At 45.0% G+C, this 12,211-nt stretch overlaps 1 protein-coding gene across 1 annotated transcript in view; it reads left to right on the forward strand.

The window, feature by feature from the left end:
* Positions 1-12,211, forward strand: part of JAZF1 (JAZF zinc finger 1) — a 278,681-nt gene that overhangs the window by 131,853 nt on the left and 134,617 nt on the right. The gene's annotated exons all lie outside the window — the stretch shown is intronic.

Below are 12,211 nucleotides of genomic sequence, written 5' to 3' on the forward strand. Positions count from 1 at the left end.
AAATGCTTTCAGACCCGAATGCCTAAAAGAATAACAGTAATAGCTGTGATTTATTAAGTACTTAGCATGTACCAGCCACTGCGCTCTGTGTTGTATATGGCTTATCCCTTATAATCCTTAGAATAACCTCATAATGTGTAGGAACTGTGAGTCACTGTCATCCCTATCAGAAAGCTGAGATGGGCTGAGAAACCTGCTCAAATTGCACAGTAAGCAGCAAACTGTGCCTGTAGCTACCGTATTATATTGCCTGTCTAAAGAAAGTAAGCCTTATTAAAAAAAAAAAAAAAATGCAGCATTAAGTCCACAATTGCTTCGCAGAAGTCCTTCCACAAAAGCCAGGGGTTCCAGGAGCCATCTGCTGGGTGCCCGGGCCTTCCCAGGCACTCAGATTCACAAAAGGAATCTTGTGGACTGACAAGAAGGATCTGAATTACTGTCCAACAAGCACCCTGACTCATTAGCAAGTAGAATGAAGGCAGAGCCTTCACAGAATAGGGGGAAAAATGAATCCGCGGCAGCTTCATCACCTCTGTGGCCGGTGAACCTGCAGTCTGGACAAGAAGGCTGTGGTGTGTGTGATCCCATAGCCAGCCAGCCAGGGCTCTGCAGCTCCGACCTTGAGCCACGTGCGCTCTCGCTCTTTTCTAAAGCACTGATTACGCTTCCCTGGGAGATGAGAAGTGATGAGGGTGATTCCTTTTGCCAAATCCTAGACTTAACTGGCTTCCAAAATACAAAACTAATATTCTTGGTTGTAAACTGGTTTGTAACTGAGATGAGTAAGAACAGCACAGGAAAAACCATACTGGTTCAGGCCAATCTGAATTATGGGAAAATCTGAGCCACAGAATATTTCAAGTGATGCAGTCTTAATTTTAGGACCACACTGGGAAGAAAATCAGTGACCAAAAAAAAAAGTTCCTAGTCAGTGATCTTATCAGGATGTCTTAGGAACAGATGAAAATCACTCACAATTCAAGGGTTGTTGATAATTTGTTGGTTGTGGTTTGGTTCTAGAAATACTTAAGAACCTTTACTCATCTCTATAATTATTAAGCTTAACACTTTTCTGTATAGGAATTAGGAGGGGAGACCAGATCTCCAAGTGAAGTCTAAATTTCAAAGATTTTACTGGATGTTGGATTTATTTATAAAACCTTTAAGTCACTTTCAGTAACTCCTTGCTAGTTTCACAATGCCTTTTTAGCTTTGCTCAATGACTTTACCAACCAGTTAATTCTCTTCTCCCTTTCCTGGTTTCTAAGCCTTCTTGGAGTCATATTAATGATTGTCAACCCTGGTGACATAATAGAATTTTAGAAATGGGTTCTGGGCATCTGAATTTTACATTAACATGCAGTTCTGCTTGAGAACCATTGGTCTCTAGGTAATTGGGTGTTACAGAAGTGAAACCAAATGATAAGTTGCTTATAGGACCTGTAGGCATCAGGTCTCAGAACTCCAGCAAAAGGGTTTCTTTTCAGCTTGGAAAGATCTTTTCCAACTGGCTCTCCTCTGCATTTATTCCTGTCATTTCTCCAGAGCCCTTGAAAGTACTTAAATCACAAAACCTTTGTAAGCAGTGAGTGATTCCTACACGTAGCGGAAGAGCAGATATTTTCTGATTACAAGATCATTTTTATTGCAGATCAGTGTAAGTCAAATCCTCTAAAGTCTGGTCTCCTTGATAGCTGGGACTTTTTTGGGGGGGAAGGGAGAGGTCTTCAGTGCCTAGCACCCAAAACCTGTCATCTGTTTGGCCTTCTGTAAATATCAGTTATTATTTTAATCTTGCTTTCCTAATTTGGGGCTCACTTCCTTATCAGCTTTTTTCTCCTATAGAATCCAAGCTTGTCCCAAATTTATATTTTGGTCAAGGGAAACAGAATGAAATTTCTTCAGGTGCAGATGGGAGAGATGTCACGGTGGATGTAGGTTTCAGGTGAATGCAATTCAGGGTGTCAGAGCTGCCCTTTAAAGAAGAAAAAATTTTTGGCAGGTGGGGGTGGGATGGGTTACAGGGGGTGGGGGGTTGGGGGGAACAAATGGGAACAGCTCTGCATTAATAAATATTCAGACTGAGCCCCACTCTTATGTCAGTGTTTGTAGGCGGTGTTATTACATGTAGTACTGGGTGATGGGAGTTGTGCACACTCTCATTTTTCACTTTAATTGCTTGCCTGAGAAGATCCTGACAGCTTCAAAGGTTACTGCTGGTTGTATTGTTCATAACTCAGAAGTAATATGCATGTGCAATTTGCTTCATTATTGCCCACTAATAACCAATTCTGGAGAAAGTCCTAAAGCCACCAAAGGAGCTATAATTTGACACGATGGTTTCCTCCTCCTCTTTCTCCTGTTCTTTATTCCGGTTTAAGAGTGGGCCACAGATGGTGTGTTGATGCAGGTGTGATTTTACTCTGATTTTCTTTCCGTGGATTCTATATGATAAATTCTTAGAGATTTTTCTTAGACTCTGGCCCCCCCCCCAAAAAAAGGGGAGCAAGACAAAAAATATTTAAGTTTCACATTAGAACTTCAGGTCCAACAAAACAAACTAACATTCCAGTTAATTTGTGTTCTGGTTGGTTTGGTTTGACTGCACATGACTCACTAAAACCCTTAAACCTAAATGGCTTCAGTGGAAGAGTGTATTTCTCTCACTTTCAAGCCATCTGGAGGCGGTCAGTCCAGGAGTGGTATGGGGCTTCCCAGGATCAGGGATCCAGACTCAGCCATGTCAGATTTCCATTCCCTAGATTATGTCCAATCCCAAGTAGGTGCAGGAGCTGCGGTTGTTCTTCCAGCCAGCAGGAGGGAAAATTACCCCAAAGGAAGGTGCATGCTTCCAAGGAGGCTTCCCAGAAGCCTTGTATCTTAACTGGCTGGGATGTAATCACATGGCTGCACCTGGCATCTGGGAAAGGTAGACTTCTACCAGACAGCCATGTGCCTAATCACTGTGGAGGAAGAACAAGAAAGGACGGTTGGATGACAGCCAGCAGTTTTCGGCACACTGTGTGAATGACGAGTTCTTGGGCTTTCTCTGCATCATTCTGCCTCTGACTATAAAATGGAGATAATCTATAACAGTTCAGAATTTGATTGCAAAACACTTGATGGGCTGAAGAATTGAGTAGTAGCTACATCTAACACTGCTCATTTAATCCCTCATTTCAGCCCTAGGGCAAAAGTCCTATCTTGACCAACATTTAAAAAAAATATATTTATTTATTGAAGAGAGAAGAGTGCAAGCTGGGGGAGGGGCAAGGGGAGACAGAGAGAATCTCTAATATAACCCCTGCCCAATGTAGAGCCAGACATGGGCTCCGTCTCACCACACGGAGATCACAATCTGAGCTGAAACCAAGAGTCGGACGTTTGACCTACTGAGCACCCAGGCGCCCCATACCTTTATCAACATGTTATAGATGAAGAAAACCAGGACTTAAAGAGGTTTTATTGCTAGTATTGAACTAAGGCAGTTTGACTTGTGTGGGGTCACATTATAAATCCTAAGCAACACCAAGAAGTCGGAGCAGGACGTCCAGCAAGAGGGCAATTGCAAGAGGTGAGCCTTAGAGACTCAGGTACTAGATCTTATAACACACGGAACCCTGGGCCCTTTGTGACTCCGTACCCTCAATCCCTGCTATACTTGCCTGTGAAATTTACCAATTCCTGGGTTTCTAGTGCAGTACAACCTCTGGCTTTTCTTCATACTGGGTAGGATTTCTTTATTCCTGGTAGGTCCTCAGTCAGTGCTTACTGATTAGTTGGCTGAGTGATATGATAAATTTTTAGTCAGTTGGGTTTCTACTCTTTATCATTGTTTTGAGGGACTTGCTCTGGTTCAAGGGCCTGCTGGAATGTGTGGCTGCCTGATGGGGATCCTTAGCACTTGGTCTCTGTGTGTATCATGTCTCCTTTATCTCTCTTGCTTTGAGGGCCAGGCTTCTTGGTTCTGCAAAATGTCTCCCCACACATCAGAAGCAGACCTCCCTTTCTCGTCTGTCAAACCCTTTTCACCTTCTAGTTACTTCCTTACTTCTGATAAGAAGGCACTCGAGATCTGTAATGTAGAAAAATTAGGTCTTTCCATTTCAACTTTCACCAGATTTTGTATTTTTGTCTTCTTCTTTCTCCTCAGTTCCCCACCCCACCACTGGTGATTTTCCTAAAACCCAGACCTGTTGGTTGACCCCACCAGCCACGCTCCATTGTCTACAGCAGTGAGTCTGGACTCTGCCCAGTATTTCAAACCTTCCAGGATGTGGGCCTGGTTTGAATTGCAAGACCCTTCTTGCAGAGTTCCAGCCACACTGGATGTCTTGCCTGTCTCCACTTCTGTTATCTGCTCACACTGTTTTCTATTCCGACTCACCATTTTCTTGCCTTTTCTGACTAGAGATTTAGTTCAAAGCTCATGTAACATTTTATTTCGAGAAGTTTCTCTGATTTTCAGAGAATCATGTTTTGTTTCTACAGAAATTAGTAGGATTCTCTCTATCAGCATACATCACAGTCTGTCTTGAGTGTTATTAACTGCGAATTTTGTCATTTTTCTTGCTCAGTTGTGGATCTACTGACTTAGAATTTCCCTTGAGCAACTAGCATATGGCAGGAATTCAGTATGTCTTTCTTGAAACGAATTCAATTTCTTTGTTTCCATAAAGAAAGAACTCTTCTCTAAGTTCAAAGGACCTCTTGTATCCTACTTTTGCACCTTCCTAACAGCCTTTTGACCTCTAGATTCAGACAATAGAAACTAATAACAAAAATTATCATCTGCTGGTAACAGTAGCAACAGCTCCATTTCTCATAACATTCATGTCCCTCGAAAGCGGGAGTTCTCCATGTTGGCACTAGTGACATTTTAGGCCGGATGATTCTTTGTTGGGGGGTGGAAGAGAAGGGTGGTGCTGTCCCATGTGCACATAGTAGGACATTTAAGCAGCAACTCTGTCTTCTACCCACTAGATACCAGGAGCCTGTACCCCTCTTGTCTCCAGACATTGCCCAGCATCCCTGGGGTGGGCAGGGTATAAATTTGCCCACAGTAGAGAACCCTTGTTTGAAAGTTCCTCCATAAATATTCTATAACTAATGAATATTGGCCCTACAGCTTTTCCGTAGTACCTACAGACTTCTCGCCTGTACTTTCTGCTTCAAACTTAATGCTGTTTTTAGATTCCCTAACCTTACCTATGAATGACTCCCTCTGCCTCCCTCTGATTAAAACCCAACTCTGTTCCCATTCATCAGTAAGTCCTTCCCAAATTAACCCTATCTGTACCCCCATTCTAATTTTGCATTATGTTGTTACCCTCTGAACGTTGCAGGTGTATTTTTCATGTAACTGTCTCTGTATACTGGTACGGTCATTTTACATGGATCTGTTTTCCTCTCCTGACTGACTCTTACAGTTGAATTGTCTGAGCTGGATGCTTATCTTCACATCTTTCATGTTACACATATCCAGGGCATACATTTATGTGTTCTGCATACATCCGAATGCACAGAGCATTGGGCTCACAGTGTGTGGCATCTAAGGACTGGTCCCCTAAGGAGCTTCCGTTTCGATGGGGTGTTTAAACACATTTGCAAATATGTACAGCACAACAGGTGGTGGGGGTAGCATATAGGCCAATACATTGGAGGATGGGTAGGATTTCCTTCCGTAAATAGTCTCAAGCAAAAGGAATGGAGGTATCTTTGTATAAACGGTTCCCTCCCAGCCTTGAAGAAAGGACTTCAGAGCCTCATCATTTTCTCTTGTCCCCTAGCCTTACCAACCAGGAGCTATCTTCTGTTCCAGATGCCTGCTAATTAAAGGCCCTTCCATTGGCCAGGGGTGACATAGATGCTCCTTTGTGCTCTTCTGTGTGGCATCCTACTTGGATCCATCATCAGGTTCATTTCTACGGAAAGTAGACATGTAGGTCTATGTGTACACACACACACCTACATGAAGGATTAAAGGGGACCAAGCTTTGGCCTCCTTACTCCTGTTTGAAAGAATTTTAAGTATGTAATCCTAGCACCCCAGTCTCCAGGGCCGCTGTATACAGAGAGACCGGTTGTGTGCACATCGCAGGCATACCTGGTGTTCACGATGGTCTCTGGCCGGTCCCTTTGTCCCAGGTAACAAGGTGAGAGCTTTGGTGGATAAATAACAGTCTGTCACCATCAAAGAGCAGGGACGGATAGTGTCATAGATGTCAGGCCTACGCATCTCCCACTTAGGGACAAATAGCTGTGACTTTCAGGGTGTTTTCAATGACCTTAGGAATTTGATGTGTTGGTAAAGAGTTAGAAATCATCCCAGTCAGAATGGTCTATTTATAATAACTTGAACCCTCTGGCCATGCCCGAAACTGGGAAGGCTGCAGCATGTCGTATTTGTGTATGAATCGGCCTCCTAGAGCATTGTCCAAATGGTCGAAAAATGTTTACCCACTTACTTGTAGGGGAAAACTCTGACTACAAATGTGAACATGAATGCTTTTCTTTAATAGGTGGTGTTATTGTGCTGTACAGTGTCCCCGAGTTTTAGATATTTAACTCATAAAGTTTACAACAACACTTAAGTGCATCTGGATTTCACATTGAATTTGGGAAGGCAAGACTCTCACTGTAATTTCCACTGACTGCCCTGTAATGGAAATTATGGCTTGGGAGAAGTTTCAAATGACGTGTCTATAAACTAAGGAAAAGTTGATCCACTCAAAGGCTGGTTATGTGCAATTGTAGGATTTTTTTTTTTTGAAAGGACCATTTCCAACAAGAAATATTTATTTCAGCAGCTAAAGTAAACTAGCCGTGAATTAAAAGTTGGTCTTTGTAAATTGTTGGTTCATCAAATTCTGTCCTGAAAGTGGAGTGAATGTTGAAGCAGAACTATGCCGGGCTTTTTAAGAAAGCTACAAAGATTGTCTGTGTGGAGTCCAGGGTTAGAACATATAGAGCAATGAGTTGACTTCAGAGGATGAACAGCCTTTTGAAAGGTTAGAATGCTGACCTGCTGGCACTCAGGATGCTGGTCTTCATGTCCTAGCCCTGCCACTCACTGGGTTTATGTGAGCAGCCATGTCACTTGACCTTCCAAGTCTGTTGCTCTGCTCCTGTGTCCGATCTCCCTCCTCCACCATTGTTACTGAGTATCCCGTTCATCTTCACGACTTTCCCTCAAGTGTCCGATGATCCTTGGCTGTTCTTGGCTGCCATTTAAGACCGAAGCAATAGAAGGCTGATGGGAGGCTCTGGATGGAGGCACGGATGAGGTTTGTTGACCATGGACATAACTGCGGGGGGGGGGGGGGGGGGGATCATTGAATCAGGGAATTACCAGAAGTCAGCATCAGGTGGTGTCTTTGCTGTGCCCACATAATCAAAGGAATCCTCTAACTGCCAGTGTTCTTGGAAGCAGTGGTAGTAAGCCCTTTTCAGCCTGCTCTCTCCCTTCTCCCCCTCTGCCATGTTTGATTTCCTGGTTCAGTGTCTCTGGCTAATCAACCGTTTAAACAATCTTCCGGTTTTCTGCTCTGAACTTCCCCTTCCTTGCCCTTCGCCTCCCTTGGCATCTCCAAGCCAGAGCCTCTCAGGGCTTCCGCAGTGGGTTCACCTTCCAGCTCCCGGGTCTCCCCAGCTACAGCCACTCCAGGGGAAAGTAGACATGCTCCTACTCTCTGGTCACTTTCCCTTCCTGCAGGGCTTTTCCACTTTCCGAAAGCCTGCCTGAAATCACTGGTCTGCTGACGTCTCCCCTTCTTCTATCCCCAGGGAGTTTTCTTATTTCTACTTTAGTGAGGCCTGGGGTGGTGACAGCAGCAATGCCCTTGATCTGTTTGCCACAGTCGACCAGAAGTTCCACTTTTTGGTTCTACGGTGAGCGTACACATTCAGTAAGTGTGTATTCTACATGTGAGGCACTGGGCTGAGCGCCAGAGAGGTGAGAGAACATGAGACAGTTCCTCACCCCAGAGAAGTATGGAAGGGGGAAAGGCTACACCCAGAGGATTCCTCTGTGGGCAGTGAAATAAAGGCAGGGTGCTGGCAGCGTAGCTGTACGGAGAAGGGGTTGTGGTGAATGCAGCCAGCGGCGTTGTGGAAGGCCACACTGAATAAACTAACATCTGTGGTTTTAGGAGTTCAACTATTAGGAGAAGACTGAGAACAGACTGTGTCCATTAATTATTACGGAGTGAGTCCAAAGGAAAGTGGTGTATGCAGCCCGGATCTTCAAAACCCTACATCTGACTGGGTGGGCCTTTGCCTCCCCAGGGTCTTCAGCCCTGCCAGTCGCCCAGTGCCTGCCCACCCACGTCCTCTCCATCTCTCACTGCTGCTGTACACACTGAGGAAAGAGCCCGGCATTGGAAGGACACAGAATTTGAAGAAAGCCTTCTCTGGGGTACATGATATCCCTTCTTCCCCAACTGCTCCCTCTCAGCCTGCAAATAGCTCATTGCTAACAGAGGCCTCGTTAGTCTTGTTGAGAGGTAGGACAGCTGGTTTTTCACTTTCTTAAATTTATAAGTAATTCAGGCCTATAAAATCCTAACAGTGTAGGCTAGCTAAGGCATAGCCAAATCCCATGAGCTTATTAATTACCCTCTGTTAACCCAGCAAACAACCTTGATGGTTTTCATTTTGGCTTGAAGATAGTACAACAAAAGGTTCAGTGTGTGTCACAAATCCTCTTGGTTGCCATTGGTTCCCAACGCCAGAGACAGCAGAGCTGAGGAGCATGAGCCTGGCTGACTGAGTGGGGCGGCCTTTCCCTGGTCATGTTGCACTCCCACTTCCTCTTGAGAAGGGTCTGAAAGCTGTCCTCTCCTTGTCTCTCCCATCTGCCATGCCTCCCCCCTCACCACCACCTTGCACCTGAGAAATCGTGGGAGCTAGTGCTGTGACGTTGAACCCTTTGCCATTCGGTTGAGTCTGTGAAGCATGAGTCCCTAGGACCCCTCGAGTTACAGAAGTCTCCCATTTTGTACCCGTGTGTAGTCCTTACAATACACCTGAGCATTCAAGCTCCTCACCTGAGGGGGCAATGCCAGAAGAAGCACGTTGCCATCTATTTTAGAAGACCTTTTAGAAACTGAAGCAAGCTGACAGGTTTTTATCACTAGGGGTCTGATAAATCTTAACGTTTGAACCTCTTAGCCTTCAGTCCTCTTGAAATCTGTGAGCATGCAAGGGGTGGCATGAGGCAGAAAACCAGAATTTCTCTGTGCTTTTTTTGGCTCTACCCTGACCCGCTGAAGAAGTGTGGGTCTGTCATCTTCTCACTTCTTCTTAGTGCTCTAAAAGCGGTGGATAGCGGTTCTGTGTGGCCACAGCCAGCCACATGAGAGGAAGCCTTGCTGCCCTGCCGGCTGCCAGCTTGAGGAGCATCCCGCGGCCATGAAAAAAGTCAAGCGTTCCCGCCCCACAGACCACGGACTGAGGCGGGCTCTTCTCTGGTGGAATCCGTGGTAGCTGATGTTCCAGTTTCAGGTTTTTATTGGCACCATAAACAAACAAGTGAGAGAGCTGTCTGGGACGCTGTGGGCTCTAGCCGTTGCCATTCAGATCCCATTTCGCCCTGTCCAGACCATTTCTCCGTGGCATGGCACATGGTAGAAGGAAATTCTTTTTGTGGAATTTGGTAATCTCCAGCGGCTAGTGTTACTCTCTCCAGCTCACTCTGACCGTGGACACCCCGTGTTCCTGAGGGGCACGTCATCATCCCGCTGTGAAAAACCTCTCATCTCTTGTTGCTCTAATCCTTTCCTGTAGGGAGTTTCTAGCAGCAGGCAGTCCCTTTTCTGTCAGGGAGGGAGAAATAATAAAGGCAGCTATTCTACTTGTACTGAATGTGGAGTGCTCACTGGCGTCATTAAATCCATAAAATGGTGAGTCATGCTCACGGCACACCAGTCGGCCAGGAAGCGAGTGACAGGGCTGATGTTTTTTTTGTTTTTTGTTTTTTTTAATTTGACAGAGATCACAAGTAGGCAGAGAGGCAGGTGGGGGGGGGCGGGTGGTGGGAAGCAGGCTCCCTGCTGAGCAGAGAGCCTGGTGCGGGGCTCGATCCCAGGACCCTGGGATCATGACCTGAGCCGAAGGCAGAGGCTTTAACCCACTGAGCCACCCAGGCGCCCCAGGGCTGATGTTTATTTGCAAATAGCAGCTGATGCCGTCCCTCCGGTAGCACTTGCATAGACCCTCTCCCTAGTTTGTGGGCACCAAGTGCCTGATTTCATTTTTAAGAACCTGAAGCTTTAATGAATGTCCTCAAGGTTGCCCAAGGAAACATTTAATCTGAAAAAGATGTTGAGAGCTTGGTGGACATCTGTCTGGAAGTCCTGCTTTCTTGTGGTTGCCAGAATGGACATTCTAGAAAAAGAGAATCTTGCTTGTGGTGCTGCCAGATAGGTCTTTTTGTTATTGAGGGGGTGGCATTTGGAAGCTTCTGGAAATACATTTCACCACTGCTCATTTGAGGGTATGTGAGCGTTCAGTCTAGCATAGGTTATAGAAGGTGGCGAAACAAAGGAAGAAAACAATATTTCAGTACCTTGTTTTGTGGCTAGAATGCAAACATAGTGAAAAATCACAGGGTGTAATTTGTGTGGATGTCCATGGCCAACACCATTCATTTGAGCATCCGAGAACTAAAGGATTTTATATAAGGTACTTCTCCCCCTTCCCCAAAGAGGCATTGGAGTGTGAAGAGGAAAAAGGATAATATAAATGTACGTCTGTGTGTATACCTCCTCACACACCTGGTAAAAGAAAAGTCAAGGTGGCTTAGAGAAGCAGTATTTAAAATAGTTGAGAACTTCTATAACTTGGAAATAAAGGAAAGCTTCTGAGGATGATTTGTGGGGGAAAAGACTGAGCCTCAATTACAAGAATAAAGGCAACAGTGGAAGATATAAAAATGTTTATTGGCCTCCTAACTCTTTTTCCCTTTAAACACACACTTTAGACTCGGAATGGTGCTCTTTCAAAATAATACATGTTGTGTAATCATGCACCAGATGGCTCTCAAGGAACAGGCTTTAGTGAGTCAAGTTCAGGCCCTTGTTTCCAAAGCTAACCGCCTCCATCAGGCGCTCTACCTGAGGTCAAAGTGTCTTGTGATCAGAAATTTTCCACATAGACCTTTGCAATCATTGCCTTGTTCTTTCTTATCTTCCTCTTCATTCTGATGGTTTTTGTTTCCAATCTCTTGTTTCTTACTCTTTTAAGCATCTACAAAGACCTTGCAGGATTGGTCTGTCAGTCACCATTTGCACACATGGCTTGCCCAGCATTCTGATGGACCATTCTGGGGATAAAACACCTTTCCCTGGTGGGCATGTCCTGCTGACTCCTCTCTAGCAAACAGGGCACAAAGCATTCCTCAGAAACACAGATATGCTGTGGGGTCACAACAAACTCAGACGAGTGTAAAGAAAGGTTGTATTTAAAAACTAAGTTTCCCTTGAAGAGTGGTATCCAGTATGTAGAGAACCGTGGGTTGCATCTGTAGGATAGTGATCTGCAAACAGCCTCAGTTGCATATGTAATCATTGCAGGAGGGGGAGGAAATGCTGAGTTACTGATCGGTTCTCACTCTCCCTGCCAAAACCTTGAGACCCGACTTGATGGGGCCAATCAGAGAATCTTTGTCTCTTGTTTCAGAATTTGGCTTTCAAGGACCTGCAGTGGCAAAGACCCAGGAAGCGGGATTTCTGAATAGTAGGTCTCTGAAATTCTTGGCATAGGAAAAACAATAAAGTGAACACGAGAGTCTTAACTTTAACACCAAGAATAAAATTGCCACTACCGCCTAGTTTTAGTCTGGGAGTCAAAAGCATTGTAAATTGATTTTTATGCTATCCTTTTTGCCACCCGTGCGCTCTGCCACTGTGCCTCCCCCCCCCCCCCCCGCCCCGCACTCCCCTCACCTGTTAATGTGCTTTGGAGTTCGTGTATCTTACATCGACCACGTGCCGTATACACTTCCTGTACAAAGGCGCTTGAAACATCTGTCATGACATCAAAGAAGGTGTTATTGCCAAGTGCAGCTGGAAGAGTTCTAATAACGAGATGGTTTTCAATGAGGTTATAATGAGAAGAAATCTGAAGTGTCTGAGCCTTTTTCTAGGAAAATGAAAACGTGTGCAGCTCTCCCTCTTTATAGTCTTCTTATATAAACATTGCTTTTACATAT

Source organism: Lontra canadensis, unplaced genomic scaffold (genome assembly GCF_010015895.1).
Source record: "Lontra canadensis isolate GAN:19392208 unplaced genomic scaffold, GSC_riverotter_1.0 scaffold2, whole genome shotgun sequence".
NCBI lineage: Eukaryota > Metazoa > Chordata > Mammalia > Carnivora > Mustelidae > Lontra > Lontra canadensis.